Here is a 26,197-nt window from a genome sequence, read left to right on the forward strand (position 1 = left end):
GTGACAGGACACAGCTCCAAGGACTGCCCAAAGAAGAAGACTTGCAACCTATGTGGACAGGCGGACCACCTTTACAAGGACTGCCCACAGCGGGAGAAATCCTGGGCAAGGGTTGCCGCGGCGACCCAGTATCGGGTAGTCACAGCTTCGTCGACCAAGGCAGCTACGACCAAGGCCACAGAGGCCAAGGACAAGGCGGCCAAGAACCCAGCGACCGTGGCTCCAGCCGATGCCCCAGCAGCCACGGAGTCCAGGGAAAAGAAGGGTAAGAAAACTGTTGCCCCCTCCCTGGCCCCCCCCCCTGTCACCCCTGTCCAAACCCCTCCCCCCCCGGCCAACCCTACTGAGGATTCCACTACCTCCACCTCATTTCCCTACTCCTCAGTTGGTCTCCTCACCCCCCCCCCAAAGCCCACTCTCCCTCCCCAGACCATGAGAGCAGAGGGCCTCAGCACTCTTGCACTTTTCACCGAGGAGGATTTTCCAGCTCTTGTCTCCTCAGGTACAGGCCAAAGGAAAAGGAAGGTGGAAGATAGTCCTGTCGCAGAACCTTCCAAGCTGTTCATTGTGGACCCCAATCCACCCCAGGAAGAGGAGGATGGCCTCCTCCCAGAACCGGACGTGTTGGAGCAGATGGTGGAGTCCCTTGTGGCCGAAGAAGAAATGGAGGAGTCGGAAGCCACTGAGGCACCATCCCTGCTCGATCAGCTAGAAGAAGAGGGTCTGCTGGAGATACCCTTACCAGCAGGTGCCAAAGAGGAAGAACCGCCCGACCGGAGTGGTAACTAAGGCACACCGCCTGCTCTAACTTTCTCTTTCCTCCAATGACTGCTAACATTAACATCTTTTCCATTAATGTTAGGAGCATCAGAGACAAGTTCCGACGTCAGACAATTTTTGCGTTCCTTAACACTCAGTCTAGTGATGTATTTTTCCTGCAGGAATGCTCCCTTCCCTCCTCTAGGTCCTTCAACCATCTGGCCAGGGAGTGGACCCATGGCCCATCCTACTGGTCTGGCGGGGGCGACTGTAGGTCCGCGGGGGTCGCCGTGCTGATCAGGGGAAGCGCCTTCACATTGGACTCTGTTCAGGAAATCGTCTGCGGCAGGTTACTGCTCGTGGATGGCACCTGGGCGGGAGAACCTGTCAGGTTCATCAATGTGTATGCTTCTCCTGTGAAGAGCGATCGACTGGAGCTCCTCCAAGCCCTGCGCCCTCAGCTCGCTACCGCCAGGACGGTAGTGATGGCCGGGGATTTCAACTGCCCGATTGAGGAGGATGGACGCAGTTCTGGAACGGCTGCCAAGTTGGACGTCACATCCAAACTGCTCATTGAGATGGTGACCGAAGCCTCTCTTGTGGACGTTGTTGGCTCCATCGGACACGGATCCGTGAACTATTCATGGTGCCGATCCGATGGCTCGCTGCGTTCCAGGATTGACTTTGTGTTTACCTCTCGGGCGGTTGGGCGGAGTGGGCACTCGATGGTCCCCTGCTTCTTCTCTGACCACAGAGCCATTCACTTTCAAGGTGTGCTGGGCCATGGCTTCCCCATTGGCCCGGGCTCCTGGAAGCTGAACTGCTCTCTGCTGGAAAAGGGTGAGATTCTGGAGGAGCTTAGAGCTGCCTACTCCACGTGGCGGGCCTACAAGGCGGGCTTCCAGTCTGTTTCTGACTGGTGGGAATACGTTAAACTCGAGTTCCGTTTCTTCTTTCAGGCAAAGAGTCAACAACAGGCGTGTCTGAAGAGGAGGGACTTCAGGAGACTCCAGCGTGAGCTGCGTTCCCTGCAGGACCTTCTTCGATGCGGCTGGGACGTGAGAGAGGAGCTGGAGGAGACTAAGAGGAGCCTGAAAAGGCACTTCGAGGAGGAGTCCGAGCGAATTGTCTTCCGTTCCAAAGTGGAGAACCTGGAGAAGGGTGAGAAATGTAACTCGTTCTTTTTCAGGAAACTCCACGCCGGTCACACGCCCATGAATGAACTACGAGACGAGAGTGGAAGCATACGACGCGGGAAAGAGAATGTGATGAAGGTCGTCAGCGACTTCTACAGCGAACTCTACGCCCGCAAGACTACTGACCCCGAGGCCGCCGATAAGTTCCTGTCAGGTATCACTAACCATCTTGACCCTGCAGACGCGGCGGCCATGGACGTTCCTCTGACGGTGGACGAGCTGCTCTCGGCCGCCAAATCCTTTAGTTCTGGCAGGACACCGGGCAGTGACGGCCTCCCAGCAGAGCTCTATGTAGCGCTGGGAGACCTAATCTGTCCGGACCTGTTGGGGCTGTATGAGGAGATGGTGGTGGAGGGCAGAATGCCTCCATCTCTGAGGGAAGGAATGGTCACGATCCTGTACAAGCGTAAAGGAGAGAGGTGCGACCTGAAGAATTGGCGTCCCATCACCCTTCTGAATGTCGACTACAAGATCCTGGCCAAGACGATGGCAACGAGACTGAAGACGGTTATCGGACGGATCATCCACCCGGATCAGACCTGCGGCATCCCCGGACGTCGCATCGCAGACAGCCTGGCTCTCATGCGGGACACGGTCGAGTACATCAAAGCCCGCCGGGTGCACGCAGCCCTGATCTCGTTGGATCAGGAAAAGGCCTTCGACCGTGTTTCCCATGAGTTCCTGGGCAAAGCTCTGCACAGGTTAGGTTTGGGTAACATGTTTTGTTTGTATGTCCAACTAATGTATTTTGATATTCACAGCTCGGTGTTGGTAAACGGCTGGAAGACTGACCCCTTCCCGGTCCTCTCAGGGGTCAGACAAGGCTGTCCTCTGTCACCTCTTCTTTTTGTTTGTGTTATAGAACTCTTTGCAGAGGCTATCCGGCGGAATGGAGAGATCAGAGGGATCACCGCACCAGGACCAGAACGCTTCGAGGTCAAGTGCTCGCTCTACATGGACGACGTGACCGTCTTCTGCGCGGACCGGCGCTCAGTCGACACCCTCGTCCAGACCTGTGAGACCTTCGGACGGGCTTCGGGAGCCAAAGTCAACTGCGGGAAGTCGGAAGCCATGCTCTTCGGGGACTGGCAGCCGGCCTCTTCCGCCCCCTTCCCTTTCAGCACCCAGCCGGATTTCATCAAGGTTCTTGGAGTCTGGTTCGGGAAGGAAGGAGCAGCCCTCAAGTCCTGGGAGGAACGCTTGACCAAGATCACCCAACGGATCGGTCTGTGGAGCCTCAGACGCCTCACCTGTGAGGGCAAAGCACTGGTCCTGCGTAACGAGGTACTGCCCGTGCTGCAGTACACGGCCCAGGCCTGGCCCCCCCTTGCCACCGTGTGCAGGGCCATTACCAGGACGGTGTTTCGTTTTGTCTGGGGATCCAAGATGGACAGAGTAAAGCGGAGCATCATGTACAAGGATCCTCGCAAGGGTGGGAAGGGCGTACCCGATATCCCCACCCTCCTGCGATCCTCCTTCGTATGTGACTGCGTTCGCCGAACTCTGCGAGTCAAGAGAGGTTCCGCGGGTGGGTCCATGTCTCGCTTCTTCCTGCTCCCCCTTTGGAGACGGTTAGGCTGGGACAAGTGGGACAGCTCCTTCCCCTACAACTGGACGGCGCCATGGTTCTACGGAGACGTGGTTCGGTTTGTGAGGGAACACCAACTGGAGGGACTCAAGCCTGATTTGTGGAAGCCAAAGACTATCCACAAACTCATCAGAGCCAAGGACGAAATGGAGAACATTCCAGGACTTCATCACGACACACTGGAGACTGTTTGGACAAACGTGTCATCGGCTGGATTGACCAACGGGCACAAGGACTTGTCATGGATGGCGATACAGGGCGGACTGCCCGTCCGGTCATTCATGCACGCCCGGAACCTGTGCAAAACCCGGTACTGCCCAAGGTGCCCCTTCGTGGAGGAAACATCGCTGCACGCCTTTTGGGACTGCCGTTTCGCACAGCGCCTGTTGGTTGCCCTGGAGGATGACCTGAGGAACTCCGTCCCCAGAGGGAGCCTATCGTACCATTCCGTACTTTATGGACTCTTCCCTGGGACTCACACCGTTGGAGCCATCCAGGAGGCTTGGCGCCTTATGAACTGCTTTAAGGACGCTATTTGGGTCGCCAGGAACCGGCTCATCTTGAAGAGGGAGAGGATGTCTATCCAGGATTGCCGCAGGCTGATCCACAGCCTGCTCAGAGACTATTCCATCATGGACAGTCCGGACGACAGCGCCGAGGAGGAGGTTTAGACCTCTTCCATGCCCCCTCCCTCCTTTTCCCGTTATGTGCGTCTTTCAATAAAGCTTCGGGCCTGTGACTTCCCCACCCTATCCCCCTTTTCCCCTACCCCCATCCCCCAATCGCCGGTTCGTCGTTATTTATTGTCTAACTTTTTCTTTCAGCTTGAGTGTTATGGATAAGCATAGGAGCGTGATGTATAGTTTAGTGCGTCGTACTCTATGGCTATGTAAGAAGGATTGTATATTTCTGTGTGTACGGGGCTGCGGCACTGTACACGGTTTGTTACCTTTTTGTGAGTAGTGCATGATAATAAAGATGCTGTTAAATCAAAAAATCTGTTCTTATCAGTTTAATATCTGATACGTCCCCTATCTGGGGACCATATATTAAATGGATTTTTAGAACAGGGAGATGGAAAAAGAGCTTGCTCTGTCCACTCCACGCATTGACCTGGTATTGCAGTACCTCCAGGAACGGTGCACCCCTTCTTAACCCAGTTTCCAAAAGCAGAACTCAATTCACCTGATTCATATTAGCCCGATTTAATGAATTGGAAGAAAGCATACGTCTTCATATGCACCTCAATTTGGCCCATTCACTTTTCACACTTCCTCCTTTTGTTTTTTATCTTTCACACTTTTGACTTTCTTTATTCATCCAAATAGCAAACTCATCACCACTCAACCTGACCAACCCGGCTATGTCCCCGTGCTGCAGTTCTCTGTCTTATCTAGATCATTTGCAATTGAATGGAATAGATCCCTTTTGGACAAAGTGGATTCACCTGCTGCTGCAGTGACCACAGGTGTGATAACATCTAGAATTGGCATCTGGTGCGATCTCTCCGCTTCCACTCCAAAGAAAGTTACCTGTTTATTCCTATCATGCATTGGTTTTTGGGGTTTTCTTTGAGTAATGATGATCTCTTTAGTAGTCTGTTGGCGCCCTCTCCTGGAGGAATAGTTTGCTTGCTCTTGGACATTCTAAAAGAGAGGTCATGATAGACATTGAGCTTCTGAGCTCAATTGGGGACAGTCATGGGTGATGAATGTTTGCAACCTACTGCGAAGCCTCATACCGCAATATAAGGAACGTCAAATACTAAGAAAGGGCGGCCTATGAAAGAATTACTACTTTCAATAAGTACACTTAAACGGCTAATTGGGAATAGAAAAACTGTAAAAAGCCCTCTGAGAAAGCCCCCCTCTAACCTTTGATAGTAAGCTTTTCTGTAGTCTGCCTGTTGATGTATTTTCCGTTTGAACTGTGCACAACATGAAGAGACGGAACACTGGCGGCTTGTCACAATGCCCCCCGATGACATCACAATAGCGCTGCTGCCTAGAAAACAAGCTGCGCAGAAGAAGTTGTTCTTTGGGTGGGAGGGTGGGCTAGTGGAAGGAGGGGGCAATCTCTTTTTTTCCCGGGTGGTAGGGGGATGACAGGAGAAGGGAAGCGGGTGGTGAGAAAGGTACAGAGGGCAGGGTTTGGGGGCTGGGAAGGAAAGGGAAAAGATTAGGGTTTGGGGATGATGAAAGGGCTTTCTACGGGTAAGGATGGCAAAGGGTGGCAGTGACGGAAAGTCAGGCAACCTGTCCTGTCCGTCTTTTTGTATCGTGAATTGGAAAGACTGCAAGGGGGAGGGGAGTTGCTTGCGCCCTAAAGGAGGAGTTATTCAGATTCATTGCAGTGGGCGGCGGCTGCAAAACGCACCATTCTTCTTGTTTTGGCTCTGCAAAGCAGCCTTTTCAAGGGTTGGCTTGGGTGACAAAATGTCTTGTGTAGGCGTGGGTTTGTCTCCCTCTCGCTCTCTCTCCCTAAGATGTGTCCGGCATAGGCCAGGGTGCCACTCGAGGCCCAAACCAATTCTGGTTATCGCTTCTCGGCCTTTTGGCTAAGATCAAGTGTAGTATCTGTTCTTATCAGTTTAATATCTGATACGTCCCCTATCTGGGGACCATATATTAAATGGATTTTTAGAACAGGGAGATGGAAAAAGAGCTTGCTCTGTCCACTCCACGCATTGACCTGGTATTGCAGTACCTCCAGGAACGGTGCACCCCTTCTTAACCCAGTTTCCAAAAGCAGAACTCAATTCACCTGATTCATATTAGCCCGATTTAATGAATTGGAAGAAAGCATACGTCTTCATATGCACCTCAATTTGGCCCATTCACTTTTCACACTTCCTCCTTTTGTTTTTTATCTTTCACACTTTTGACTTTCTTTATTCATCCAAATAGCAAACTCATCACCACTCAACCTGACCAACTCGGCTATGTCCCCGTGCTGCAGTTCTCTGTCTTATCTAGATCATTTGCAATTGAATGGAATAGATCCCTTTTGGACAAAGTGGATTCACCTGCTGCTGCAGTGACCACAGGTGTGATAACATCTAGAATTGGCATCTGGTGCGATCTCTCCGCTTCCACTCCAAAGAAAGTTACCTGTTTATTCCTATCATGCATTGGTTTTTGGGGTTTTCTTTGAGTAATGATGATCTCTTTAGTAGTCTGTTGGCGCCCTCTCCTGGAGGAATAGTTTGCTTGCTCTTGGACATTCTAAAAGAGAGGTCATGATAGACATTGAGCTTCTGAGCTCAATTGGGGACAGTCATGGGTGATGAATGTTTGCAACCTACTGCGAAGCCTCATACCGCAATATAAGGAACGTCAAATACTAAGAAAGGGCGGCCTATGAAAGAATTACTACTTTCAATAAGTACACTTAAACGGCTAATTGGGAATAGAAAAACTGTAAAAAGCCCTCTGAGAAAGCCCCCCTCTAACCTTTGATAGTAAGCTTTTCTGTAGTCTGCCTGTTGATGTATTTTCCGTTTGAACTGTGCACAACATGAAGAGACGGAACACTGGCGGCTTGTCACAATGCCCCCCGATGACATCACAATAGCGCTGCTGCCTAGAAAACAAGCTGCGCAGAAGAAGTTGTTCTTTGGGTGGGAGGGTGGGCTAGTGGAAGGAGGGGGCAATCTCTTTTTTTCCCGGGTGGTAGGGGGATGACAGGAGAAGGGAAGCGGGTGGTGAGAAAGGTACAGAGGGCAGGGTTTGGGGGCTGGGAAGGAAAGGGAAAAGATTAGGGTTTGGGGATGATGAAAGGGCTTTCTACGGGTAAGGATGGCAAAGGGTGGCAGTGACGGAAAGTCAGGCAACCTGTCCTGTCCGTCTTTTTGTATCGTGAATTGGAAAGACTGCAAGGGGGAGGGGAGTTGCTTGCGCCCTAAAGGAGGAGTTATTCAGATTCATTGCAGTGGGCGGCGGCTGCAAAACGCACCATTCTTCTTGTTTTGGCTCTGCAAAGCAGCCTTTTCAAGGGTTGGCTTGGGTGACAAAATGTCTTGTGTAGGCGTGGGTTTGTCTCCCTCTCGCTCTCTCTCCCTAAGATGTGTCCGGCATAGGCCAGGGTGCCACTCGAGGCCCAAACCAATTCTGGTTATCGCTTCTCGGCCTTTTGGCTAAGATCAAGTGTAGTATCTGTTCTTATCAGTTTAATATCTGATACGTCCCCTATCTGGGGACCATATATTAAATGGATTTTTAGAACAGGGAGATGGAAAAAGAGCTTGCTCTGTCCACTCCACGCATTGACCTGGTATTGCAGTACCTCCAGGAACGGTGCACCCCTTCTTAACCCAGTTTCCAAAAGCAGAACTCAATTCACCTGATTCATATTAGCCCGATTTAATGAATTGGAAGAAAGCATACGTCTTCATATGCACCTCAATTTGGCCCATTCACTTTTCACACTTCCTCCTTTTGTTTTTTATCTTTCACACTTTTGACTTTCTTTATTCATCCAAATAGCAAACTCATCACCACTCAACCTGACCAACTCGGCTATGTCCCCGTGCTGCAGTTCTCTGTCTTATCTAGATCATTTGCAATTGAATGGAATAGATCCCTTTTGGACAAAGTGGATTCACCTGCTGCTGCAGTGACCACAGGTGTGATAACATCTAGAATTGGCATCTGGTGCGATCTCTCCGCTTCCACTCCAAAGAAAGTTACCTGTTTATTCCTATCATGCATTGGTTTTTGGGGTTTTCTTTGAGTAATGATGATCTCTTTAGTAGTCTGTTGGCGCCCTCTCCTGGAGGAATAGTTTGCTTGCTCTTGGACATTCTAAAAGAGAGGTCATGATAGACATTGAGCTTCTGAGCTCAATTGGGGACAGTCATGGGTGATGAATGTTTGCAACCTACTGCGAAGCCTCATACCGCAATATAAGGAACGTCAAATACTAAGAAAGGGCGGCCTATGAAAGAATTACTACTTTCAATAAGTACACTTAAACGGCTAATTGGGAATAGAAAAACTGTAAAAAGCCCTCTGAGAAAGCCCCCCTCTAACCTTTGATAGTAAGCTTTTCTGTAGTCTGCCTGTTGATGTATTTTCCGTTTGAACTGTGCACAACATGAAGAGACGGAACACTGGCGGCTTGTCACAATGCCCCCCGATGACATCACAATAGCGCTGCTGCCTAGAAAACAAGCTGCGCAGAAGAAGTTGTTCTTTGGGTGGGAGGGTGGGCTAGTGGAAGGAGGGGGCAATCTCTTTTTTTCCCGGGTGGTAGGGGGATGACAGGAGAAGGGAAGCGGGTGGTGAGAAAGGTACAGAGGGCAGGGTTTGGGGGCTGGGAAGGAAAGGGAAAAGATTAGGGTTTGGGGATGATGAAAGGGCTTTCTACGGGTAAGGATGGCAAAGGGTGGCAGTGACGGAAAGTCAGGCAACCTGTCCTGTCCGTCTTTTTGTATCGTGAATTGGAAAGACTGCAAGGGGGAGGGGAGTTGCTTGCGCCCTAAAGGAGGAGTTATTCAGATTCATTGCAGTGGGCGGCGGCTGCAAAACGCACCATTCTTCTTGTTTTGGCTCTGCAAAGCAGCCTTTTCAAGGGTTGGCTTGGGTGACAAAATGTCTTGTGTAGGCGTGGGTTTGTCTCCCTCTCGCTCTCTCTCCCTAAGATGTGTCCGGCATAGGCCAGGGTGCCACTCGAGGCCCAAACCAATTCTGGTTATCGCTTCTCGGCCTTTTGGCTAAGATCAAGTGTAGTATCTGTTCTTATCAGTTTAATATCTGATACGTCCCCTATCTGGGGACCATATATTAAATGGATTTTTAGAACAGGGAGATGGAAAAAGAGCTTGCTCTGTCCACTCCACGCATTGACCTGGTATTGCAGTACCTCCAGGAACGGTGCACCCCTTCTTAACCCAGTTTCCAAAAGCAGAACTCAATTCACCTGATTCATATTAGCCCGATTTAATGAATTGGAAGAAAGCATACGTCTTCATATGCACCTCAATTTGGCCCATTCACTTTTCACACTTCCTCCTTTTGTTTTTTATCTTTCACACTTTTGACTTTCTTTATTCATCCAAATAGCAAACTCATCACCACTCAACCTGACCAACTCGGCTATGTCCCCGTGCTGCAGTTCTCTGTCTTATCTAGATCATTTGCAATTGAATGGAATAGATCCCTTTTGGACAAAGTGGATTCACCTGCTGCTGCAGTGACCACAGGTGTGATAACATCTAGAATTGGCATCTGGTGCGATCTCTCCGCTTCCACTCCAAAGAAAGTTACCTGTTTATTCCTATCATGCATTGGTTTTTGGGGTTTTCTTTGAGTAATGATGATCTCTTTAGTAGTCTGTTGGCGCCCTCTCCTGGAGGAATAGTTTGCTTGCTCTTGGACATTCTAAAAGAGAGGTCATGATAGACATTGAGCTTCTGAGCTCAATTGGGGACAGTCATGGGTGATGAATGTTTGCAACCTACTGCGAAGCCTCATACCGCAATATAAGGAACGTCAAATACTAAGAAAGGGCGGCCTATGAAAGAATTACTACTTTCAATAAGTACACTTAAACGGCTAATTGGGAATAGAAAAACTGTAAAAAGCCCTCTGAGAAAGCCCCCCTCTAACCTTTGATAGTAAGCTTTTCTGTAGTCTGCCTGTTGATGTATTTTCCGTTTGAACTGTGCACAACATGAAGAGACGGAACACTGGCGGCTTGTCACAATGCCCCCCGATGACATCACAATAGCGCTGCTGCCTAGAAAACAAGCTGCGCAGAAGAAGTTGTTCTTTGGGTGGGAGGGTGGGCTAGTGGAAGGAGGGGGCAATCTCTTTTTTTCCCGGGTGGTAGGGGGATGACAGGAGAAGGGAAGCGGGTGGTGAGAAAGGTACAGAGGGCAGGGTTTGGGGGCTGGGAAGGAAAGGGAAAAGATTAGGGTTTGGGGATGATGAAAGGGCTTTCTACGGGTAAGGATGGCAAAGGGTGGCAGTGACGGAAAGTCAGGCAACCTGTCCTGTCCGTCTTTTTGTATCGTGAATTGGAAAGACTGCAAGGGGGAGGGGAGTTGCTTGCGCCCTAAAGGAGGAGTTATTCAGATTCATTGCAGTGGGCGGCGGCTGCAAAACGCACCATTCTTCTTGTTTTGGCTCTGCAAAGCAGCCTTTTCAAGGGTTGGCTTGGGTGACAAAATGTCTTGTGTAGGCGTGGGTTTGTCTCCCTCTCGCTCTCTCTCCCTAAGATGTGTCCGGCATAGGCCAGGGTGCCACTCGAGGCCCAAACCAATTCTGGTTATCGCTTCTCGGCCTTTTGGCTAAGATCAAGTGTAGTATCTGTTCTTATCAGTTTAATATCTGATACGTCCCCTATCTGGGGACCATATATTAAATGGATTTTTAGAACAGGGAGATGGAAAAAGAGCTTGCTCTGTCCACTCCACGCATTGACCTGGTATTGCAGTACCTCCAGGAACGGTGCACCCCTTCTTAACCCAGTTTCCAAAAGCAGAACTCAATTCACCTGATTCATATTAGCCCGATTTAATGAATTGGAAGAAAGCATACGTCTTCATATGCACCTCAATTTGGCCCATTCACTTTTCACACTTCCTCCTTTTGTTTTTTATCTTTCACACTTTTGACTTTCTTTATTCATCCAAATAGCAAACTCATCACCACTCAACCTGACCAACTCGGCTATGTCCCCGTGCTGCAGTTCTCTGTCTTATCTAGATCATTTGCAATTGAATGGAATAGATCCCTTTTGGACAAAGTGGATTCACCTGCTGCTGCAGTGACCACAGGTGTGATAACATCTAGAATTGGCATCTGGTGCGATCTCTCCGCTTCCACTCCAAAGAAAGTTACCTGTTTATTCCTATCATGCATTGGTTTTTGGGGTTTTCTTTGAGTAATGATGATCTCTTTAGTAGTCTGTTGGCGCCCTCTCCTGGAGGAATAGTTTGCTTGCTCTTGGACATTCTAAAAGAGAGGTCATGATAGACATTGAGCTTCTGAGCTCAATTGGGGACAGTCATGGGTGATGAATGTTTGCAACCTACTGCGAAGCCTCATACCGCAATATAAGGAACGTCAAATACTAAGAAAGGGCGGCCTATGAAAGAATTACTACTTTCAATAAGTACACTTAAACGGCTAATTGGGAATAGAAAAACTGTAAAAAGCCCTCTGAGAAAGCCCCCCTCTAACCTTTGATAGTAAGCTTTTCTGTAGTCTGCCTGTTGATGTATTTTCCGTTTGAACTGTGCACAACATGAAGAGACGGAACACTGGCGGCTTGTCACAATGCCCCCCGATGACATCACAATAGCGCTGCTGCCTAGAAAACAAGCTGCGCAGAAGAAGTTGTTCTTTGGGTGGGAGGGTGGGCTAGTGGAAGGAGGGGGCAATCTCTTTTTTTCCCGGGTGGTAGGGGGATGACAGGAGAAGGGAAGCGGGTGGTGAGAAAGGTACAGAGGGCAGGGTTTGGGGGCTGGGAAGGAAAGGGAAAAGATTAGGGTTTGGGGATGATGAAAGGGCTTTCTACGGGTAAGGATGGCAAAGGGTGGCAGTGACGGAAAGTCAGGCAACCTGTCCTGTCCGTCTTTTTGTATCGTGAATTGGAAAGACTGCAAGGGGGAGGGGAGTTGCTTGCGCCCTAAAGGAGGAGTTATTCAGATTCATTGCAGTGGGCGGCGGCTGCAAAACGCACCATTCTTCTTGTTTTGGCTCTGCAAAGCAGCCTTTTCAAGGGTTGGCTTGGGTGACAAAATGTCTTGTGTAGGCGTGGGTTTGTCTCCCTCTCGCTCTCTCTCCCTAAGATGTGTCCGGCATAGGCCAGGGTGCCACTCGAGGCCCAAACCAATTCTGGTTATCGCTTCTCGGCCTTTTGGCTAAGATCAAGTGTAGTATCTGTTCTTATCAGTTTAATATCTGATACGTCCCCTATCTGGGGACCATATATTAAATGGATTTTTAGAACAGGGAGATGGAAAAAGAGCTTGCTCTGTCCACTCCACGCATTGACCTGGTATTGCAGTACCTCCAGGAACGGTGCACCCCTTCTTAACCCAGTTTCCAAAAGCAGAACTCAATTCACCTGATTCATATTAGCCCGATTTAATGAATTGGAAGAAAGCATACGTCTTCATATGCACCTCAATTTGGCCCATTCACTTTTCACACTTCCTCCTTTTGTTTTTTATCTTTCACACTTTTGACTTTCTTTATTCATCCAAATAGCAAACTCATCACCACTCAACCTGACCAACTCGGCTATGTCCCCGTGCTGCAGTTCTCTGTCTTATCTAGATCATTTGCAATTGAATGGAATAGATCCCTTTTGGACAAAGTGGATTCACCTGCTGCTGCAGTGACCACAGGTGTGATAACATCTAGAATTGGCATCTGGTGCGATCTCTCCGCTTCCACTCCAAAGAAAGTTACCTGTTTATTCCTATCATGCATTGGTTTTTGGGGTTTTCTTTGAGTAATGATGATCTCTTTAGTAGTCTGTTGGCGCCCTCTCCTGGAGGAATAGTTTGCTTGCTCTTGGACATTCTAAAAGAGAGGTCATGATAGACATTGAGCTTCTGAGCTCAATTGGGGACAGTCATGGGTGATGAATGTTTGCAACCTACTGCGAAGCCTCATACCGCAATATAAGGAACGTCAAATACTAAGAAAGGGCGGCCTATGAAAGAATTACTACTTTCAATAAGTACACTTAAACGGCTAATTGGGAATAGAAAAACTGTAAAAAGCCCTCTGAGAAAGCCCCCCTCTAACCTTTGATAGTAAGCTTTTCTGTAGTCTGCCTGTTGATGTATTTTCCGTTTGAACTGTGCACAACATGAAGAGACGGAACACTGGCGGCTTGTCACAATGCCCCCCGATGACATCACAATAGCGCTGCTGCCTAGAAAACAAGCTGCGCAGAAGAAGTTGTTCTTTGGGTGGGAGGGTGGGCTAGTGGAAGGAGGGGGCAATCTCTTTTTTTCCCGGGTGGTAGGGGGATGACAGGAGAAGGGAAGCGGGTGGTGAGAAAGGTACAGAGGGCAGGGTTTGGGGGCTGGGAAGGAAAGGGAAAAGATTAGGGTTTGGGGATGATGAAAGGGCTTTCTACGGGTAAGGATGGCAAAGGGTGGCAGTGACGGAAAGTCAGGCAACCTGTCCTGTCCGTCTTTTTGTATCGTGAATTGGAAAGACTGCAAGGGGGAGGGGAGTTGCTTGCGCCCTAAAGGAGGAGTTATTCAGATTCATTGCAGTGGGCGGCGGCTGCAAAACGCACCATTCTTCTTGTTTTGGCTCTGCAAAGCAGCCTTTTCAAGGGTTGGCTTGGGTGACAAAATGTCTTGTGTAGGCGTGGGTTTGTCTCCCTCTCGCTCTCTCTCCCTAAGATGTGTCCGGCATAGGCCAGGGTGCCACTCGAGGCCCAAACCAATTCTGGTTATCGCTTCTCGGCCTTTTGGCTAAGATCAAGTGTAGTATCGTTCGAAAAGGTGGTTTAAGGCTCCGGCCACCTTAGTACAATGATGCAATGCACACTGGAAGGTTGCACTTGTTAGTACTTTGGGAGGATAGTATATCCATCTAGAGGAAACCATGGCCCTACCAGGATTGAGGCTATTAGACTGAGTAAGTGTGGGGGTTATGGTGCAATGTGCCCCAGGAATGGACACCCTGGAGGGAGTCTGAACTTGCTAGGTTGGGACCCTGATAAGCCTCAGACTCTGTCGCACGCCGCGCCTTGCCTATTCATACTTTCCAAGCATATTGCCCTATCCTGGCCTTCTGGCTAAGAAGGGAAATTTTTATAATCCCGGTCGGAAGTCCGGTCAGCTTTGGGCTGAGAAACCAACACCCGGTTGGAGGTCCGGGTCAGCTTTGGCTGAGAAACCAACACCCGGTTGGAGGTCCGGTTAGCCTTGGGCTGAGAAACCAACACCCGGTTGGAGGTCCGGTCAGCCTTGGGCTGAGAAACCAACACCCGGTTGGAGGTCCGGTCAGCCTTGGGCTGAGAAACCAACACCGGTTGACGGTCCGGGCAGTCTCGGCTGCGAAACCAACGACTAGTAGCTCCCTACTCCACTTGGGTAAGATGCCTCGGTGGACGCTGGGAGCAACAACAAGGCTCAACCAGGCTTCGGCTTGGGGGAGCACCGAAGATCCCTGACCCTCGCTGTGGCCTTCTGGCTCGGAGGGACGGGGTTGATTTTTGGGGATCCTCTTCTCACGGAGGGGTCCACACAAATCCTAGCCTTTGCACTGTTTTTGGTGTGACTTCGGTCATGCATTTTTGCGGTGCTTTGGAAAGCTTCATTAAATCAAAATCTGTTCTTATCAGTTTAATATCTGATACGTCCCCTATCTGGGGACCATATATTAAATGGATTTTTAGAACAGGGAGATGGAAAAAGAGCTTGCTCTGTCCACTCCACGCATTGACCTGGTATTGCAGTACCTCCAGGAACGGTGCACCCCTTCTTAACCCAGTTTCCAAAAGCAGAACTCAATTCACCTGATTCATATTAGCCCGATTTAATGAATTGGAAGAAAGCATACGTCTTCATATGCACCTCAATTTGGCCCATTCACTTTTCACACTTCCTCCTTTTGTTTTTTATCTTTCACACTTTTGACTTTCTTTATTCATCCAAATAGCAAACTCATCACCACTCAACCTGACCAACTCGGCTATGTCCCCGTGCTGCAGTTCTCTGTCTTATCTAGATCATTTGCAATTGAATGGAATAGATCCCTTTTGGACAAAGTGGATTCACCTGCTGCTGCAGTGACCACAGGTGTGATAACATCTAGAATTGGCATCTGGTGCGATCTCTCCGCTTCCACTCCAAAGAAAGTTACCTGTTTATTCCTATCATGCATTGGTTTTTGGGGTTTTCTTTGAGTAATGATGATCTCTTTAGTAGTCTGTTGGCGCCCTCTCCTGGAGGAATAGTTTGCTTGCTCTTGGACATTCTAAAAGAGAGGTCATGATAGACATTGAGCTTCTGAGCTCAATTGGGGACAGTCATGGGTGATGAATGTTTGCAACCTACTGCGAAGCCTCATACCGCAATATAAGGAACGTCAAATACTAAGAAAGGGCGGCCTATGAAAGAATTACTACTTTCAATAAGTACACTTAAACGGCTAATTGGGAATAGAAAAACTGTAAAAAGCCCTCTGAGAAAGCCCCCCTCTAACCTTTGATAGTAAGCTTTTCTGTAGTCTGCCTGTTGATGTATTTTCCGTTTGAACTGTGCACAACATGAAGAGACGGAACACTGGCGGCTTGTCACAATGCCCCCCGATGACATCACAATAGCGCTGCTGCCTAGAAAACAAGCTGCGCAGAAGAAGTTGTTCTTTGGGTGGGAGGGTGGGCTAGTGGAAGGAGGGGGCAATCTCTTTTTTTCCCGGGTGGTAGGGGGATGACAGGAGAAGGGAAGCGGGTGGTGAGAAAGGTACAGAGGGCAGGGTTTGGGGGCTGGGAAGGAAAGGGAAAAGATTAGGGTTTGGGGATGATGAAAGGGCTTTCTACGGGTAAGGATGGCAAAGGGTGGCAGTGACGGAAAGTCAGGCAACCTGTCCTGTCCGTCTTTTTGTATCGTGAATTGGAAAGACTGCAAGGGGGAGGGGAGTTGCTTGCGCCCTAAAGGAGGAGTTATTCAGATTCATTGCAGTGGGCGGCGGCTGCAAAACGCACCATTCTTCTTGTTTTGGCTCTGCAAAGCAGCCTTTTCAAGGGTTGGCTTGGGTGACAAAATGTCTTGTGTAGGCGTGGGTTTGTCTCCCTCTCGCTCTCTCTCCCTAAGATGTGTCCGGCATAGGCCAGGGTGCCACTCGAGGCCCAAACCAATTCTGGTTATCGCTTCTCGGCCTTTTGGCTAAGATCAAGTGTAGTATCTGTTCTTATCAGTTTAATATCTGATACGTCCCCTATCTGGGGACCATATATTAAATGGATTTTTAGAACAGGGAGATGGAAAAAGAGCTTGCTCTGTCCACTCCACGCATTGACCTGGTATTGCAGTACCTCCAGGAACGGTGCACCCCTTCTTAACCCAGTTTCCAAAAGCAGAACTCAATTCACCTGATTCATATTAGCCCGATTTAATGAATTGGAAGAAAGCATACGTCTTCATATGCACCTCAATTTGGCCCATTCACTTTTCACACTTCCTCCTTTTGTTTTTTATCTTTCACACTTTTGACTTTCTTTATTCATCCAAATAGCAAACTCATCACCACTCAACCTGACCAACTCGGCTATGTCCCCGTGCTGCAGTTCTCTGTCTTATCTAGATCATTTGCAATTGAATGGAATAGATCCCTTTTGGACAAAGTGGATTCACCTGCTGCTGCAGTGACCACAGGTGTGATAACATCTAGAATTGGCATCTGGTGCGATCTCTCCGCTTCCACTCCAAAGAAAGTTACCTGTTTATTCCTATCATGCATTGGTTTTTGGGGTTTTCTTTGAGTAATGATGATCTCTTTAGTAGTCTGTTGGCGCCCTCTCCTGGAGGAATAGTTTGCTTGCTCTTGGACATTCTAAAAGAGAGGTCATGATAGACATTGAGCTTCTGAGCTCAATTGGGGACAGTCATGGGTGATGAATGTTTGCAACCTACTGCGAAGCCTCATACCGCAATATAAGGAACGTCAAATACTAAGAAAGGGCGGCCTATGAAAGAATTACTACTTTCAATAAGTACACTTAAACGGCTAATTGGGAATAGAAAAACTGTAAAAAGCCCTCTGAGAAAGCCCCCCTCTAACCTTTGATAGTAAGCTTTTCTGTAGTCTGCCTGTTGATGTATTTTCCGTTTGAACTGTGCACAACATGAAGAGACGGAACACTGGCGGCTTGTCACAATGCCCCCCGATGACATCACAATAGCGCTGCTGCCTAGAAAACAAGCTGCGCAGAAGAAGTTGTTCTTTGGGTGGGAGGGTGGGCTAGTGGAAGGAGGGGGCAATCTCTTTTTTTCCCGGGTGGTAGGGGGATGACAGGAGAAGGGAAGCGGGTGGTGAGAAAGGTACAGAGGGCAGGGTTTGGGGGCTGGGAAGGAAAGGGAAAAGATTAGGGTTTGGGGATGATGAAAGGGCTTTCTACGGGTAAGGATGGCAAAGGGTGGCAGTGACGGAAAGTCAGGCAACCTGTCCTGTCCGTCTTTTTGTATCGTGAATTGGAAAGACTGCAAGGGGGAGGGGAGTTGCTTGCGCCCTAAAGGAGGAGTTATTCAGATTCATTGCAGTGGGCGGCGGCTGCAAAACGCACCATTCTTCTTGTTTTGGCTCTGCAAAGCAGCCTTTTCAAGGGTTGGCTTGGGTGACAAAATGTCTTGTGTAGGCGTGGGTTTGTCTCCCTCTCGCTCTCTCTCCCTAAGATGTGTCCGGCATAGGCCAGGGTGCCACTCGAGGCCCAAACCAATTCTGGTTATCGCTTCTCGGCCTTTTGGCTAAGATCAAGTGTAGTATCTGTTCTTATCAGTTTAATATCTGATACGTCCCCTATCTGGGGACCATATATTAAATGGATTTTTAGAACAGGGAGATGGAAAAAGAGCTTGCTCTGTCCACTCCACGCATTGACCTGGTATTGCAGTACCTCCAGGAACGGTGCACCCCTTCTTAACCCAGTTTCCAAAAGCAGAACTCAATTCACCTGATTCATATTAGCCCGATTTAATGAATTGGAAGAAAGCATACGTCTTCATATGCACCTCAATTTGGCCCATTCACTTTTCACACTTCCTCCTTTTGTTTTTTATCTTTCACACTTTTGACTTTCTTTATTCATCCAAATAGCAAACTCATCACCACTCAACCTGACCAACTCGGCTATGTCCCCGTGCTGCAGTTCTCTGTCTTATCTAGATCATTTGCAATTGAATGGAATAGATCCCTTTTGGACAAAGTGGATTCACCTGCTGCTGCAGTGACCACAGGTGTGATAACATCTAGAATTGGCATCTGGTGCGATCTCTCCGCTTCCACTCCAAAGAAAGTTACCTGTTTATTCCTATCATGCATTGGTTTTTGGGGTTTTCTTTGAGTAATGATGATCTCTTTAGTAGTCTGTTGGCGCCCTCTCCTGGAGGAATAGTTTGCTTGCTCTTGGACATTCTAAAAGAGAGGTCATGATAGACATTGAGCTTCTGAGCTCAATTGGGGACAGTCATGGGTGATGAATGTTTGCAACCTACTGCGAAGCCTCATACCGCAATATAAGGAACGTCAAATACTAAGAAAGGGCGGCCTATGAAAGAATTACTACTTTCAATAAGTACACTTAAACGGCTAATTGGGAATAGAAAAACTGTAAAAAGCCCTCTGAGAAAGCCCCCCTCTAACCTTTGATAGTAAGCTTTTCTGTAGTCTGCCTGTTGATGTATTTTCCGTTTGAACTGTGCACAACATGAAGAGACGGAACACTGGCGGCTTGTCACAATGCCCCCCGATGACATCACAATAGCGCTGCTGCCTAGAAAACAAGCTGCGCAGAAGAAGTTGTTCTTTGGGTGGGAGGGTGGGCTAGTGGAAGGAGGGGGCAATCTCTTTTTTTCCCGGGTGGTAGGGGGATGACAGGAGAAGGGAAGCGGGTGGTGAGAAAGGTACAGAGGGCAGGGTTTGGGGGCTGGGAAGGAAAGGGAAAAGATTAGGGTTTGGGGATGATGAAAGGGCTTTCTACGGGTAAGGATGGCAAAGGGTGGCAGTGACGGAAAGTCAGGCAACCTGTCCTGTCCGTCTTTTTGTATCGTGAATTGGAAAGACTGCAAGGGGGAGGGGAGTTGCTTGCGCCCTAAAGGAGGAGTTATTCAGATTCATTGCAGTGGGCGGCGGCTGCAAAACGCACCATTCTTCTTGTTTTGGCTCTGCAAAGCAGCCTTTTCAAGGGTTGGCTTGGGTGACAAAATGTCTTGTGTAGGCGTGGGTTTGTCTCCCTCTCGCTCTCTCTCCCTAAGATGTGTCCGGCATAGGCCAGGGTGCCACTCGAGGCCCAAACCAATTCTGGTTATCGCTTCTCGGCCTTTTGGCTAAGATCAAGTGTAGTATCTGTTCTTATCAGTTTAATATCTGATACGTCCCCTATCTGGGGACCATATATTAAATGGATTTTTAGAACAGGGAGATGGAAAAAGAGCTTGCTCTGTCCACTCCACGCATTGACCTGGTATTGCAGTACCTCCAGGAACGGTGCACCCCTTCTTAACCCAGTTTCCAAAAGCAGAACTCAATTCACCTGATTCATATTAGCCCGATTTAATGAATTGGAAGAAAGCATACGTCTTCATATGCACCTCAATTTGGCCCATTCACTTTTCACACTTCCTCCTTTTGTTTTTTATCTTTCACACTTTTGACTTTCTTTATTCATCCAAATAGCAAACTCATCACCACTCAACCTGACCAACTCGGCTATGTCCCCGTGCTGCAGTTCTCTGTCTTATCTAGATCATTTGCAATTGAATGGAATAGATCCCTTTTGGACAAAGTGGATTCACCTGCTGCTGCAGTGACCACAGGTGTGATAACATCTAGAATTGGCATCTGGTGCGATCTCTCCGCTTCCACTCCAAAGAAAGTTACCTGTTTATTCCTATCATGCATTGGTTTTTGGGGTTTTCTTTGAGTAATGATGATCTCTTTAGTAGTCTGTTGGCGCCCTCTCCTGGAGGAATAGTTTGCTTGCTCTTGGACATTCTAAAAGAGAGGTCATGATAGACATTGAGCTTCTGAGCTCAATTGGGGACAGTCATGGGTGATGAATGTTTGCAACCTACTGCGAAGCCTCATACCGCAATATAAGGAACGTCAAATACTAAGAAAGGGCGGCCTATGAAAGAATTACTACTTTCAATAAGTACACTTAAACGGCTAATTGGGAATAGAAAAACTGTAAAAAGCCCTCTGAGAAAGCCCCCCTCTAACCTTTGATAGTAAGCTTTTCTGTAGTCTGCCTGTTGATGTATTTTCCGTTTGAACTGTGCACAACATGAAGAGACGGAACACTGGCGGCTTGTCACAATGCCCCCCGATGACATCACAATAGCGCTGCTGCCTAGAAAACAAGCTGCGCAGAAGAAGTTGTTCTTTGGGTGGGAGGGTGGGCTAGTGGAAGGAGGGGGCAATCTCTTTTTTTCCCGGGTGGTAGGGGGATGACAGGAGAAGGGAAGCGGGTGGTGAGAAAGGTACAGAGGGCAGGGTTTGGGGGCTGGGAAGGAAAGGGAAAAGATTAGGGTTTGGGGATGATGAAAGGGCTTTCTACGGGTAAGGATGGCAAAGGGTGGCAGTGACGGAAAGTCAGGCAACCTGTCCTGTCCGTCTTTTTGTATCGTGAATTGGAAAGACTGCAAGGGGGAGGGGAGTTGCTTGCGCCCTAAAGGAGGAGTTATTCAGATTCATTGCAGTGGGCGGCGGCTGCAAAACGCACCATTCTTCTTGTTTTGGCTCTGCAAAGCAGCCTTTTCAAGGGTTGGCTTGGGTGACAAAATGTCTTGTGTAGGCGTGGGTTTGTCTCCCTCTCGCTCTCTCTCCCTAAGATGTGTCCGGCATAGGCCAGGGTGCCACTCGAGGCCCAAACCAATTCTGGTTATCGCTTCTCGGCCTTTTGGCTAAGATCAAGTGTAGTATCTGTTCTTATCAGTTTAATATCTGATACGTCCCCTATCTGGGGACCATATATTAAATGGATTTTTAGAACAGGGAGATGGAAAAAGAGCTTGCTCTGTCCACTCCACGCATTGACCTGGTATTGCAGTACCTCCAGGAACGGTGCACCCCTTCTTAACCCAGTTTCCAAAAGCAGAACTCAATTCACCTGATTCATATTAGCCCGATTTAATGAATTGGAAGAAAGCATACGTCTTCATATGCACCTCAATTTGGCCCATTCACTTTTCACACTTCCTCCTTTTGTTTTTTATCTTTCACACTTTTGACTTTCTTTATTCATCCAAATAGCAAACTCATCACCACTCAACCTGACCAACTCGGCTATGTCCCCGTGCTGCAGTTCTCTGTCTTATCTAGATCATTTGCAATTGAATGGAATAGATCCCTTTTGGACAAAGTGGATTCACCTGCTGCTGCAGTGACCACAGGTGTGATAACATCTAGAATTGGCATCTGGTGCGATCTCTCCGCTTCCACTCCAAAGAAAGTTACCTGTTTATTCCTATCATGCATTGGTTTTTGGGGTTTTCTTTGAGTAATGATGATCTCTTTAGTAGTCTGTTGGCGCCCTCTCCTGGAGGAATAGTTTGCTTGCTCTTGGACATTCTAAAAGAGAGGTCATGATAGACATTGAGCTTCTGAGCTCAATTGGGGACAGTCATGGGTGATGAATGTTTGCAACCTACTGCGAAGCCTCATACCGCAATATAAGGAACGTCAAATACTAAGAAAGGGCGGCCTATGAAAGAATTACTACTTTCAATAAGTACACTTAAACGGCTAATTGGGAATAGAAAAACTGTAAAAAGCCCTCTGAGAAAGCCCCCCTCTAACCTTTGATAGTAAGCTTTTCTGTAGTCTGCCTGTTGATGTATTTTCCGTTTGAACTGTGCACAACATGAAGAGACGGAACACTGGCGGCTTGTCACAATGCCCCCCGATGACATCACAATAGCGCTGCTGCCTAGAAAACAAGCTGCGCAGAAGAAGTTGTTCTTTGGGTGGGAGGGTGGGCTAGTGGAAGGAGGGGGCAATCTCTTTTTTTCCCGGGTGGTAGGGGGATGACAGGAGAAGGGAAGCGGGTGGTGAGAAAGGTACAGAGGGCAGGGTTTGGGGGCTGGGAAGGAAAGGGAAAAGATTAGGGTTTGGGGATGATGAAAGGGCTTTCTACGGGTAAGGATGGCAAAGGGTGGCAGTGACGGAAAGTCAGGCAACCTGTCCTGTCCGTCTTTTTGTATCGTGAATTGGAAAGACTGCAAGGGGGAGGGGAGTTGCTTGCGCCCTAAAGGAGGAGTTATTCAGATTCATTGCAGTGGGCGGCGGCTGCAAAACGCACCATTCTTCTTGTTTTGGCTCTGCAAAGCAGCCTTTTCAAGGGTTGGCTTGGGTGACAAAATGTCTTGTGTAGGCGTGGGTTTGTCTCCCTCTCGCTCTCTCTCCCTAAGATGTGTCCGGCATAGGCCAGGGTGCCACTCGAGGCCCAAACCAATTCTGGTTATCGCTTCTCGGCCTTTTGGCTAAGATCAAGTGTAGTATCTGTTCTTATCAGTTTAATATCTGATACGTCCCCTATCTGGGGACCATATATTAAATGGATTTTTAGAACAGGGAGATGGAAAAAGAGCTTGCTCTGTCCACTCCACGCATTGACCTGGTATTGCAGTACCTCCAGGAACGGTGCACCCCTTCTTAACCCAGTTTCCAAAAGCAGAACTCAATTCACCTGATTCATATTAGCCCGATTTAATGAATTGGAAGAAAGCATACGTCTTCATATGCACCTCAATTTGGCCCATTCACTTTTCACACTTCCTCCTTTTGTTTTTTATCTTTCACACTTTTGACTTTCTTTATTCATCCAAATAGCAAACTCATCACCACTCAACCTGACCAACTCGGCTATGTCCCCGTGCTGCAGTTCTCTGTCTTATCTAGATCATTTGCAATTGAATGGAATAGATCCCTTTTGGACAAAGTGGATTCACCTGCTGCTGCAGTGACCACAGGTGTGATAACATCTAGAATTGGCATCTGGTGCGATCTCTCCGCTTCCACTCCAAAGAAAGTTACCTGTTTATTCCTATCATGCATTGGTTTTTGGGGTTTTCTTTGAGTAATGATGATCTCTTTAGTAGTCTGTTGGCGCCCTCTCCTGGAGGAATAGTTTGCTTGCTCTTGGACATTCTAAAAGAGAGGTCATGATAGACATTGAGCTTCTGAGCTCAATTGGGGACAGTCATGGGTGATTGAATGTTTGCAACCTACTGCGAAGCCTCATACCGCAATATAAGGAACGTCAAATACTAAGAAAGGGCGGCCTATGAAAGAATTACTACTTTCAATAAGTACACTTAAACGGCTAATTGGGAATAGAAAAACTGTAAAAAGCCCTCTGAGAAAGCCCCCCTCTAACCTTTGATAGTAAGCTTTTCTGTAGTCTGCCTGTTGATGTATTTTCCGTTTGAACTGTGCACAACATGAAGAGACGGAACACTGGCGGCTTGTCACAATGCCCCCCGATGACATCACAATAGCGCTGCTGCCTAGAAAACAAGCTGCGCAGAAGAAGTTGTTCTTTGGGTGGGAGGGTGGGCTAGTGGAAGGAGGGGGCAATCTCTTTTTTTCCCGGGTGGTAGGGGGATGACAGGAGAAGGGAAGCGGGTGGTGAGAAAGGTACAGAGGGCAGGGTTTGGGGGCTGGGAAGGAAAGGGAAAAGATTAGGGTTTGGGGATGATGAAAGGGCTTTCTACGGGTAAGGATGGCAAAGGGTGGCAGTGACGGAAAGTCAGGCAACCTGTCCTGTCCGTCTTTTTGTATCGTGAATTGGAAAGACTGCAAGGGGGAGGGGAGTTGCTTGCGCCCTAAAGGAGGAGTTATTCAGATTCATTGCAGTGGGCGGCGGCTGCAAAACGCACCATTCTTCTTGTTTTGGCTCTGCAAAGCAGCCTTTTCAAGGGTTGGCTTGGGTGACAAAATGTCTTGTGTAGGCGTGGGTTTGTCTCCCTCTCGCTCTCTCTCCCTAAGATGTGTCCGGCATAGGCCAGGGTGCCACTCGAGGCCCAAACCAATTCTGGTTATCGCTTCTCGGCCTTTTGGCTAAGATCAAGTGTAGTATCTGTTCTTATCAGTTTAATATCTGATACGTCCCCTATCTGGGGACCATATATTAAATGGATTTTTAGAACAGGGAGATGGAAAAAGAGCTTGCTCTGTCCACTCCACGCATTGACCTGGTATTGCAGTACCTCCAGGAACGGTGCACCCCTTCTTAACCCAGTTTCCAAAAGCAGAACTCAATTCACCTGATTCATATTAGCCCGATTTAATGAATTGGAAGAAAGCATACGTCTTCATATGCACCTCAATTTGGCCCATTCACTTTTCACACTTCCTCCTTTTGTTTTTTATCTTTCACACTTTTGACTTTCTTTATTCATCCAAATAGCAAACTCATCACCACTCAACCTGACCAACTCGGCTATGTCCCCGTGCTGCAGTTCTCTGTCTTATCTAGATCATTTGCAATTGAATGGAATAGATCCCTTTTGGACAAAGTGGATTCACCTGCTGCTGCAGTGACCACAGGTGTGATAACATCTAGAATTGGCATCTGGTGCGATCTCTCCGCTTCCACTCCAAAGAAAGTTACCTGTTTATTCCTATCATGCATTGGTTTTTGGGGTTTTCTTTGAGTAATGATGATCTCTTTAGTAGTCTGTTGGCGCCCTCTCCTGGAGGAATAGTTTGCTTGCTCTTGGACATTCTAAAAGAGAGGTCATGATAGACATTGAGCTTCTGAGCTCAATTGGGGACAGTCATGGGTGATGAATGTTTGCAACCTACTGCGAAGCCTCATACCGCAATATAAGGAACGTCAAATACTAAGAAAGGGCGGCCTATGAAAGAATTACTACTTTCAATAAGTACACTTAAACGGCTAATTGGGAATAGAAAAACTGTAAAAAGCCCTCTGAGAAAGCCCCCCTCTAACCTTTGATAGTAAGCTTTTCTGTAGTCTGCCTGTTGATGTATTTTCCGTTTGAACTGTGCACAACATGAAGAGACGGAACACTGGCGGCTTGTCACAATGCCCCCCGATGACATCACAATAGCGCTGCTGCCTAGAAAACAAGCTGCGCAGAAGAAGTTGTTCTTTGGGTGGGAGGGTGGGCTAGTGGAAGGAGGGGGCAATCTCTTTTTTTCCCGGGTGGTAGGGGGATGACAGGAGAAGGGAAGCGGGTGGTGAGAAAGGTACAGAGGGCAGGGTTTGGGGGCTGGGAAGGAAAGGGAAAAGATTAGGGTTTGGGGATGATGAAAGGGCTTTCTACGGGTAAGGATGGCAAAGGGTGGCAGTGACGGAAAGTCAGGCAACCTGTCCTGTCCGTCTTTTTGTATCGTGAATTGGAAAGACTGCAAGGGGGAGGGGAGTTGCTTGCGCCCTAAAGGAGGAGTTATTCAGATTCATTGCAGTGGGCGGCGGCTGCAAAACGCACCATTCTTCTTGTTTTGGCTCTGCAAAGCAGCCTTTTCAAGGGTTGGCTTGGGTGACAAAATGTCTTGTGTAGGCGTGGGTTTGTCTCCCTCTCGCTCTCTCTCCCTAAGATGTGTCCGGCATAGGCCAGGGTGCCACTCGAGGCCCAAACCAATTCTGGTTATCGCTTCTCGGCCTTTTGGCTAAGATCAAGTGTAGTATCTGTTCTTATCAGATCGCTTCTCGGCCTTTTGGCTAAGATCAAGTGTAGTATCTGTTCTTATCAGAACAAACTGAGCTAGCTACACTTGACGAGATACGATCAGGGAGACAAGCTCCGAAGCCCAGCCGAGACCGAAAGAGGGAGATCGGACGGAAGAAGAGCTTGGCAGAAAGAAGCAAGAAGACGAAGGCTCGGAGAAGACTTGGGGAGACCAGAGGAACTTCGAGGAGGAACACAGCGGGAGAAGACACCCGGAGAAGAATCCAAGATCCAGCTCCGGGAACTCAAGCAGGAACC

At 48.3% G+C, this 26,197-nt stretch overlaps 12 non-coding genes and 3 pseudogenes across 12 annotated transcripts; all 15 read left to right on the top strand.

Moving 5' to 3' along the window:
• Positions 1–4,488: 4,488 nt before the first annotated feature.
• Positions 4,489–4,693, top strand: LOC142285345 (U2 spliceosomal RNA; annotated as a pseudogene).
• A 1,387-nt stretch (positions 4,694–6,080) lies between these two features.
• Positions 6,081–6,271, top strand: LOC142285327 (U2 spliceosomal RNA). Its single transcript, XR_012746738.1, has one exon. It is a non-coding gene; the product is annotated as a U2 spliceosomal RNA (small nuclear RNA).
• A 1,387-nt stretch (positions 6,272–7,658) lies between these two features.
• LOC142285328 (U2 spliceosomal RNA) lies at positions 7,659–7,849 on the top strand. Its single transcript, XR_012746739.1, has one exon. It is a non-coding gene; the product is annotated as a U2 spliceosomal RNA (small nuclear RNA).
• A 1,387-nt stretch (positions 7,850–9,236) lies between these two features.
• LOC142285329 (U2 spliceosomal RNA) lies at positions 9,237–9,427 on the top strand. The gene has a single exon (XR_012746740.1). It is a non-coding gene; the product is annotated as a U2 spliceosomal RNA (small nuclear RNA).
• A 1,387-nt stretch (positions 9,428–10,814) lies between these two features.
• LOC142285330 (U2 spliceosomal RNA) lies at positions 10,815–11,005 on the top strand. The gene has a single exon (XR_012746741.1). It is a non-coding gene; the product is annotated as a U2 spliceosomal RNA (small nuclear RNA).
• Positions 11,006–12,392: 1,387 nt separating this feature from the next.
• Positions 12,393–12,583, top strand: LOC142285333 (U2 spliceosomal RNA). The gene has a single exon (XR_012746743.1). It is a non-coding gene; the product is annotated as a U2 spliceosomal RNA (small nuclear RNA).
• Positions 12,584–13,970: 1,387 nt separating this feature from the next.
• Positions 13,971–14,112, top strand: LOC142285362 (U2 spliceosomal RNA; annotated as a pseudogene).
• A 697-nt stretch (positions 14,113–14,809) lies between these two features.
• On the top strand, positions 14,810–15,004 carry LOC142285352 (U2 spliceosomal RNA). The gene has a single exon (XR_012746757.1). It is a non-coding gene; the product is annotated as a U2 spliceosomal RNA (small nuclear RNA).
• Positions 15,005–16,391: 1,387 nt separating this feature from the next.
• LOC142285334 (U2 spliceosomal RNA) lies at positions 16,392–16,582 on the top strand. Its single transcript, XR_012746744.1, has one exon. It is a non-coding gene; the product is annotated as a U2 spliceosomal RNA (small nuclear RNA).
• A 1,387-nt stretch (positions 16,583–17,969) lies between these two features.
• LOC142285335 (U2 spliceosomal RNA) lies at positions 17,970–18,160 on the top strand. The gene has a single exon (XR_012746745.1). It is a non-coding gene; the product is annotated as a U2 spliceosomal RNA (small nuclear RNA).
• Positions 18,161–19,547: 1,387 nt separating this feature from the next.
• LOC142285336 (U2 spliceosomal RNA) lies at positions 19,548–19,738 on the top strand. The gene has a single exon (XR_012746746.1). It is a non-coding gene; the product is annotated as a U2 spliceosomal RNA (small nuclear RNA).
• Positions 19,739–21,125: 1,387 nt separating this feature from the next.
• On the top strand, positions 21,126–21,316 carry LOC142285337 (U2 spliceosomal RNA). Its single transcript, XR_012746748.1, has one exon. It is a non-coding gene; the product is annotated as a U2 spliceosomal RNA (small nuclear RNA).
• A 1,387-nt stretch (positions 21,317–22,703) lies between these two features.
• Positions 22,704–22,894, top strand: LOC142285338 (U2 spliceosomal RNA). Its single transcript, XR_012746749.1, has one exon. It is a non-coding gene; the product is annotated as a U2 spliceosomal RNA (small nuclear RNA).
• A 1,388-nt stretch (positions 22,895–24,282) lies between these two features.
• Positions 24,283–24,473, top strand: LOC142285339 (U2 spliceosomal RNA). Its single transcript, XR_012746750.1, has one exon. It is a non-coding gene; the product is annotated as a U2 spliceosomal RNA (small nuclear RNA).
• A 1,387-nt stretch (positions 24,474–25,860) lies between these two features.
• LOC142285355 (U2 spliceosomal RNA) lies at positions 25,861–25,988 on the top strand (annotated as a pseudogene).
• Positions 25,989–26,197: the final 209 nt, after the last annotated feature.

The sequence above is a fragment of the Anomaloglossus baeobatrachus genome, unplaced genomic scaffold (assembly GCF_048569485.1).
Source record: "Anomaloglossus baeobatrachus isolate aAnoBae1 unplaced genomic scaffold, aAnoBae1.hap1 Scaffold_599, whole genome shotgun sequence".
Lineage (NCBI taxonomy): Eukaryota > Metazoa > Chordata > Amphibia > Anura > Aromobatidae > Anomaloglossus > Anomaloglossus baeobatrachus.